The sequence below is a fragment of the Capsicum annuum genome, chromosome 1 (assembly GCF_002878395.1).
Source record: "Capsicum annuum cultivar UCD-10X-F1 chromosome 1, UCD10Xv1.1, whole genome shotgun sequence".
NCBI lineage: Eukaryota > Viridiplantae > Streptophyta > Magnoliopsida > Solanales > Solanaceae > Capsicum > Capsicum annuum.
The window spans coordinates 253,314,410-253,323,830 of record NC_061111.1 but is presented as its reverse complement, the minus strand read 5'-3'; positions in this window follow the sequence as shown (position 1 = coordinate 253,323,830).

Sequence of the window (9,421 nt, the reverse complement as noted above, 5' to 3'; positions counted from 1 at the left end):
ACACATAGATTTACGTGGAAATTCTTGCGGGAAAAATCACGGGCAGAGGCAGAGGAGGTTTCACTATAATGAAGAGAAAGTACAAAGTGGGAGACATAGTATCAATGACGTGTATTTTTTTAAACACCCAAAACACCTCACTAAATGCACTTATATAATACGTGCATACAAATAAGTCCTAGACCCGATCCCTACACTACTTCCACAGACCCCATTGAAAATCACACACGTGGGTCGCACCGCGAAATTTTCAAGGCCGGATCAACAAAATTCAGGTCACAACTTTAACAAAAAATTATTTAAAGTTTAAAGTAGTGGTAAGGTCGGCATACATTCTAGTCTTCCCAAATCTCACTTGTGGAATTTAACTAAACATATTATTGTTGTTTATCAAATATAGATTGGGGTGAAATGATTCGAGGTTCATCAAACTTACATGCATTCGGTGTATACATCAAACTAATATTTTTTATCATGGTTAAGTAACTAAATTAAGTAAAATACATAGTTAAGTAACATGAACTCTAAATGCAAATAAATGACATGCATGTATTGACTTGGTGTATATATCGGGTGCGTGTAAGTTTTAACCTGGTTGTTGTGTTGATCCTAGATTATGACAACAACGATAATATATCCGGTGTATTCTTGCAAGTAGGGTCTAAGATGGATAGGTAGTGTGTATGCAGAATTTACTCCTACCGTGGAAGATGTGTTGATGCTATCAGCTTGATACAACTAAGTTGTGCGGACTATTTATTTTTGATACCGCATTTACATCGAATTCTTCAAAAATATACTTTTTATGGACAATATAACTCACATTCGTTGATATTTTTGAAGAGTAGAAGAAACATTGGACTCACATACATGGTCTTGTCAGTACAAGAGCACAAATTCCAGAAAAATGTATATCTTATTCTTTCTCATTCCATTTTCTAAGTTTGTATGTTTATTTGGCTTTACATTATTTTTGTTTTTCTTATCTCAGAGCAGTGGCGGATCCAAAAATTTTCTTTAGGAGTTTAAAAAATAAAAATATAACTATGTGAATAAATTAATAAAATATAATTTCAAGAGACGTAATAATATATAGGAAAAAGAAAACAAGGGTTTTAAGATTTTTTGTTAATTTTATATTTTAACTTATTAAAAAGTTTTTTTTATATATATAGTAAGTGAGGTATGCATCTATTTTTTAATAGCTAATGGCTGTAGGCATCTTTTTTTTTTTATAGTTGTACAGAACTAAAGTAGCAGTTGTACAAAACAGTTTATTTATAAAAAAAAATGTAGCCTGGTAGGGATTGAACACGCGATAAGGGTTGTGGTAGCGTCCTAAGAAGCGGAGAAAGTACCACTAAGCTATCCAATAATCTTGTGTCAGGTGGTTCAAAATTAATATATGTACATAAATATAGATTTTCTACTTTATATATACGTCGTAATTTTTTGCCAAGGGGGTTTGGGTGAACCCCCTCGCTACCACGTCGGTCCGCCCCTGTCTCAGAGAGAGTGTTTTCATATCATTTCATTTATCCCTTTGTTGTAGTTACTATTCTGTTACTATCTGTCGGTTTTGTTACTGTCTGTTCTGGACTCCTTTGGACTATTTTCCCTTGAGCTAAGGTTTTATCGAAAACAGTCTCTCTACCTCTAAGGTAGGTGTTATGAAATCAAACAGGAATGGACAATACAGTAAACAAAAGAAAAACAAGATGAACACACAGATTTACGTAAAAATCCTTGACGGGAAAAACCACGGGCAGAGGAGTACAAGGAGGAGCCAAAAAATTCTCAATAACACACGAGAACCGTCATTTAACCAACCTTTTAAATCGTACTTATATAATATGTGCGCACAAGGAAACTCTAAGCTCAAAAACATACAGGTCCATACCCCCAAAAAAGTCTCAAACATGGGTCGCACCGCAATCTTTAGAGGGTTGGATCAACAAAATTCGAGTCACAAACTTTAACAGTAGGGATAAGGTCCGTACACTCTACGCTCCCCTGACTCCAACCTTGTGGGATTATACTGGGGTATGTTGTTGTTCATTGATGTAGCCCTTTTGATACTTTAATGTAGTTATCCAGCTATTTTTTTAACTTAGTTTTTTGTTTCCAAGAGATTAAATATGAGCTGTAACTTGTTTAATCAACTAATCCTTCACTAAAAATTATGTCTTTATAGCTTGTTTTACAACATTTTCACCAGCTTAGTCGAAGATTATACAGGAAGAGGTAAGCATATGCTCGGTTTCTCTTGCTTAGGTTCCGTACTATGTTGCTCGAATTCTTCAAAAATGTTAGTGGGCGAGTGTCGAATTCTCCAACAGTAGTGTATTTTTGGAGAATTCGACACAGATGCATACGACATTGAAAGTTAAAGAGTCCATGCAACTTAGGATATGTAGAGCAAGTAAGGGGTTAATATTCATGTGGATCGAATTAATTGATTATTTCATGTTTCTCGGGCATGTAATATTTTTCTAAATTATGTAAACATGCTTTTAGGATAATATATTTTGCTTGCGTACAGAAAACATGAAAATAAGTAAGAAATCGACTTACTTTTCTTGAAAACATTTTCCTTCATACCGAACACTCCCTTAATGATTTCTTCTAAACTTAGCATAACAACAACATACCCACTGAGATCCCACAAGTGAGGTCTGGTGAGGATTGATATACATAGATATTACACCTACCTTCGTGGAATAGATAGGTTATTTTTGATAGACCCTCATCTCGATTTTAAAAACAGTTTACAAGAAAACACCGTGGATTTTGTTGACCTGAATTAATATTCTTTCTCTTGAGTAGAGTGTCCATCGAAAACAACCTCTATAACTCCCAACGTAGGGGTAATCTGCATATATTGTACCCTCCCAGACCCCACTTATGGGACTACACGATATTGTTGTCTGTTTCAAATTTTCATTTCACTTCGCTTTACTTACAGATTGATCTTATGATGTCTGGCAATAAACCAGTCCAAGCAATTGTTGTTTCGGTACACAAAATATGTATGTTAGTTCACTAAACTTCAACACAAGTTCAAGTTTTTTTTTTTCAAGAACACTTTTGAAGTTTTCCAACACCTTCAACACAAGATCAAAATGACCTTTCAAAGAAGTGTGTTAATCTGTATTTTTTAAGAAAAATAGATGAAGCATGGCTTAACAACCCGACAGTAGCGGTACCTTAAACGAGGGGATTCTCTTCGAACTCACCCAATGGGAGATGATCACACAGAGTAGTTTAGGCAATGGTTCATTGAAAAGATGTATCTTTTCTGAATAGTCATATCTGTTCATTCGAAACATTGTATCATTAGGGGAGTGTTCGGTATGAAGGAAAATGTTTTCAAGAAAAGTAAGTCGATTTCTTACTTATTTTCATGTTTTTTGTACGCAAGCAAAATATATTATCCTAAAAGCATGTGTAAATAATTTAGAAAAATATTACATGCCCGAGAAACACGAAATAATCAATTAATTCGATCCACATGAATATTAACCCCTTACTTGCTATACATATCCTAAGTTGCATGGACTCTTTAACTTTCAATGTCGCATGCATGTGTGTCGAATTCTCCAAAAATACACTAGTCTGGTGTCTCTTCCGAGCATGCACGTTAATGGAGGAGAGCGAGCAACGACGACGGCGCAAGGTACCTCTTAGTTCTTGACTCACTTACTAAATGGAGATGTGTTTTTCAATATAAACACATGAAAGTTTCTTTCTCCCACCAATGTGGGAGAATTTAGTAGACTTTCCTCATTTTGAGCACACTTTTCATTTAAGTGTGGACTCACTTTTCCTCCACTATTTTTCCTCCATTTTCCATTCACACATTCAAGTAACATCGACAGCCTAGTTCATCAACTGTTGTTCTCTGTATACTAGATGCTATCCTTGTTTGTGATTGACGGTGATAGATAGATAGATCTCCACCTTAGCGATAGAAAATAGGATTGATCAAATTCTATTGAGTCTGCTTCATAGTGATCATTTATCAACGGATGATGACTCTCGCTAGGCAGAGAAAATAGGATTGATCAAATTTGAATTCTGTTACTGTTTGCTGTTTCTTGTACTTTGAGTGTATTGTTTGGTTGTAGTTTCCGTTCTTTTACTATCTGTTGTTTTTGTTATTATCTGTTGTTTCTTATACTTCTTTTTCGGAACTTCTTGGGCTTGTTTTTTCTTGAGCAGACTGTCGAGGGTCTATTGGTAACAACCTCTCTACCTCTTAGGTAGGGGTACGATCTGCGTACATCTACCTTTCCTAAACCCCACGTCGTGCGATTACACTGTATTGAATATCCACTAAATTGTGTATATTTTATTTTTGACACAATGCATAGACACTTTATCTTTATTTTCTTCACAGGCAGTTGAACGCCCAGTATCTCGTGGACACCCGATGCTGACATGGCACAATGTTGCTTTGCCATGTCATTGGCGGGTGCAACTTACGCATTAGACCTTCCGAACGAGTGTGTTTACGAGGCCAACTTAAACCAAGATAAGATGTTTAGATGGTCACAATAAAAGTTAGAGATGTTGAACGAAGGCCAAATTAAAGTGTCTATCTATGTATTTTGTCTTTATTTTTCACTTATTTTCCTCCATCTCCTATCAAGTTTTGTATGTATTTGTTAACCTGTGATCTTACCTTACTTGTTTTTTATTTGCTTTACTTGAGCCGAGGGTGTATTGGAAACTGTCTTTCCCAAGGTAGCGGCCAGGCTACAAACACACGACCCTTCCCAGACCCCACTTGTACGTTGGATTCCAAACTATATATGTTGGTGGTGGTGGTGGTCAAAAGCACATTTAAATTATCACTTTTCCGACCATTTCGCATTCAATTATTAGTTGTTCTCTTTTTCTACATGAATTATAACCATCTATGTATTATCAAAACACATCTCGAAATTGATTATGCCAAATATCTGTTATTCCTTTTTCCTACATGTACTATCAACTAGGTGTGTTTTAATACAAACTCAATTATCAATTCTTTTCTTTTTATGCTTGAACTATCACCAAATTAATTATCATCTATGTATTAAAATATACCTCGAAGCAGATAGGTCAACTATCAGTTATTCTTTTCTACTACATGTACTATAAGTTGATATCTTGAACTTTAATTTATTTCTAGATAAATGATATAAAATAATAAATTAATAATATAGTCTATAATTAGTTAGTTGAACCGAGTAAAAACTGAGAATTTTGAGAATAATTCTCAGTTTCCTTTTTTTCCATATATCATATATGTCATGCTTTGAAAATCAATTACGAAAAAATAATGATGTAATATATGGTACATTTTTATTAAAAAAGAACTTGGACAAATTAGTGGGCGTTTGGTCATGATAAAATATGTGAAATTTGAAAAGAATATTATTTTGAAAAAAAATAAATGAAAATAGTATTTCGACAAGAATATTGTTAGTGATTTGAAGTAAAAATTAATATGAAGACAGATATTTGGAGTTTTTTGAATTTCAAAAGTCAAGTTGAATTCCTGAAAATCGTAATAATTTTATGTCCAAATATGATTTTAAAACCCAATTTGAGACATAATATTTATGGTCAAACGAGTTCTTAATTAATTTATTAATTGTAGAATTTATATTTAATAAAATTCGTTGTACTTGATTCATTTTGAATTTTTTACTATCATTCAGCAACATCCAAGAAGTCTTCCTAAGTTTTGTTTACTCATATTTTTCTCCCAACAAAGCTTTGCTTATTTGAGGTTCGAGTTATCTAAATTCATGTCGAAAAGTTTTATATTTTATATAACTAAAGTTCATGTGCGATTTTTCTTGACTTTAACCATTTATATTTAAAGTTCATTCACATATGACTGAAGTCGAACAATAGTATTGAATTTTAGTAATATATAATTAAAATTCAGAAAAAGATAGATTGCAATCCAATCAGTTTTATCTAAACTTCAGGTATAAATGCAAGAATTTCACTTGCATTTAACTTTGAAGTTTGGTTGTGTGAGCCATGTGGAAATTTTTTTTAAAAAGACAGTTACAAATTAAATAACGATATCAAAATAGTTCGTCCTGTAAAAAAATTTGTAGCGTTCCTTGTGGGAAATAAACGAAGACTAGCGATAATTAATCGTATAAAATATGATATTTAGGTTGCAAAATCTCATAAATTTTGTATATTCAAATTTAAATTAAAGTAATTCAATTAATTACTTATTATTCTGTCACAATCTTTCGTGTTAGATAACTAACATCTTTATTGAATAATTTGGTGAAAAAAAATTAAGATCTACATGTCAAACATCTCTCATGGAATTCATATTTCAATTGACTTATAACTAAAATTAGCTAGGAAAACTTTGTATCTAGTTAATTTATTTATTTATTTATTTATTTATTTGTACACATAATTTAGTGGCTGATAGTTAATAAAGTAATTAGAAACTTAATCAGGATGTGTTCAAATACTTTTTTTAATGACGTGGAACCCACTGTCATTATTCTTAAGGTGCACACAGAGTAAATTATATTTTATTATAATAATTCGTGAATCATATAAAAGATATAAATAGCATAAAGTATCGTTATTCTTAGAGTGCAACAAAATAAATATACAAAAAAAGTAAACCACATGCACTAGGCAAGAGAACTTTCAATACTTTATTAGGTAGGGTTTGTTTTAAAGTTTTGCAAAAAAAAAATAATAATAATTATAAGAGTTTAATCTATATTTTAAAAAAAAAAAAAAAGTGAAAAGTCTTTTTATATTTATAGATAACTCAACTTTAAATTAACATTACGTGATTTTAGATCTGCATAAATATTATAGTATGTTTGAGACCATAATTTCCATTCGAAATTGTGTTATCGAAGTCGAGGCATGAATGGTCGTCAGTGAGCGTACAGTAGTATATTATATCACCAATCTTGTGTTAGCTCTCTTCTCGTTCAATATTCTCTACACGTAAGAGCGAATATCTATATGAGTTTCATTTGATTTTTCTAAAAAAAAATAGTCAAATTTTATTCCTATTCAAAATTTCAAACACCATGAAAGCTCAAAAAAACACTTTATTATAAAATAATAAGAAAATTTTGAATTTCCAAATTCTAAAATGAAGACTACTTTATTATAAGTCTTTGATGAGATAACACAAACAATAATATCTATAAATCTAGCTAACATAGGTCTTAATTTTGAGTCTAACATAGGGATTATTCATGTACTATAGTCTATAGTTTTGTTTTTTTTTTCAAAGTTTCTTGATTGACAAGAAAATATTTTGTCTTTTCTTCTTGCTAGGATTTAGGAAACATGTGGGACACAAAATTACATCTAGTAAGATCATGTCCACGGCCATAAAATGGGAGAAATTGTGGTCAAAATTTTATTATAGTGGTGTGAAAAAAGAACTATAAAATTAATCAGAGTTTTAGTGAAATAGATAAAATTTCTTCGTTCTTAATCAGAAGTTTACGCGAATTCAGACGAGGTCTTGAGATCATCCCTAGACATGTAAAGATCTTATCAAGAAGTGCTAATCCCTTAGGTGGATTTTACACGGAGTGAATTCGAATTAATCGGGTACCTTAACACAGGTACCAAAAAACACCGAGTGAAAACTCACACAACAATAACAATATACCCAGTGTATTCCCATAAAGTGGGGTCTGAGAAGGGTAAAGTGCTCGCAGTCTATAATCCATATCATTATCTCAAATGAAGTATAGAAGCTATTTTCGATAGATCTCCGGCTCAGGACAACCAAGTGAAAACTATATAAAAAAATAAAAAGAGGATAATGATGAATATTTAATTTTGATTTGACTATTTTACCCAACTACCATTCTATATGGCAAACATTATTGCTACCAATATTACTCTTAGTATTAGTTGTACTAGGAAAATGAATATAGTACAATAATATAAAATGTTGTTTAAATTTTCTCTGTACTCCCTCCGTTTCACAATAAGTGAATTATTGGAGTAATTTTAGTGTTCAAAATAAGTGAATGGTTCACAATTCAAGGTAAATGTTAAAATTTTTTTTCAAATTTATTCTCCATTAAATGTACATTGGGAGTGATGTATTATGTGTCTTTGCTTTTTGAAGAGGGTAAAAATGGAAAAACATGATAAATTTTTGTCTTTATTTTTTTTCTCTTAACATGTGTGCTAAAATCTAATAATTAACTTATTGTGGAACGGAGAAAGTAATTCCATGTGAGATGTGACACACAAGTCTTGAATTAACCACTATATGTCAACAATATATATTAAAATTTCTTTAGTTTATGGGATAAATAAGAAAAATTTAAGAAAATCAATATTTTATTTATTTTCAACTCGATGTTCGATATCTATATCAACGCCTGATTAATCCAGAAAGTCCTTCTATCCAGAAAGTCCTTCTATGAGGGTAAAACGCTTTCTGTCAAAGATAACTTCGCACTCAAAGTTTAAATCTGATATCTTTGATTAAGAATGAAGAAGTATTTATCACTCTACCACAACCCGAATAAAGTATGGACTAAGATAGATTGTATAACTAATTAATTAAGTCAATGGAATTGGAATCAACTTCAAAAACATTATCTAAAAGAACCATGGATGTAACACATAGCTAGTTGGAATTCTAATTAACTAAACTTGTCATGTTGCCACGATCCATTGAGATTTAGCTCTTTATCGCTCTGATTTGAAAAAAAAAATTATCTAACCTTGTTTTTTTCTTTTTAGAGAAAGCAAAATCAAGTCTTATTTAATTAAAATTACTTAAATTGAGCTAATCCAACTATATTCATAGCTAGTCAACATGGTTGATTTTTGGCTATTGTATATGTAAATACTACTTTAAAAAAGTTTTAAAAAGTCAAAGTCGACCGATATTTGAAGATCATTAACCATAAATTTGGAGTCTAAATAAAAATTATTTTTTATCTCTAAGTAAAAGTCTCGCATTTTCAATGTGAATTCATATCAGTTTTGTCTAAACAAAGATGTACTGAACACCAAATAAAAAATCATGAAAGAAAAATCCTACACAATTAGGTCTAGGAATATATTGGGTTGGTGAAATTTGAAGAATCTAAAGGTAGATATTAATGTGACTTATTATTTATTTTATATTTTTAGTCAATACATAGGATAGAGTTACTTAAAAAGGTTGTTGCGGTGATAAATAAGTTTTTATTTTTAACTAAAGGTTTCGAATTTTAATCCTGGACGTAGAATAGACCACATTTGATAGGGAGCACTTTACTCCAAAGCTTCCCAATGCGAGTCTAAGTTAATCTTGCTTAAAAGCAGATACCAAACACCGAACAAAAAAATAGAATTAGTTGCAACTTGCTTAATGTTTTTCGGTTGATTGGATATATATATATATATA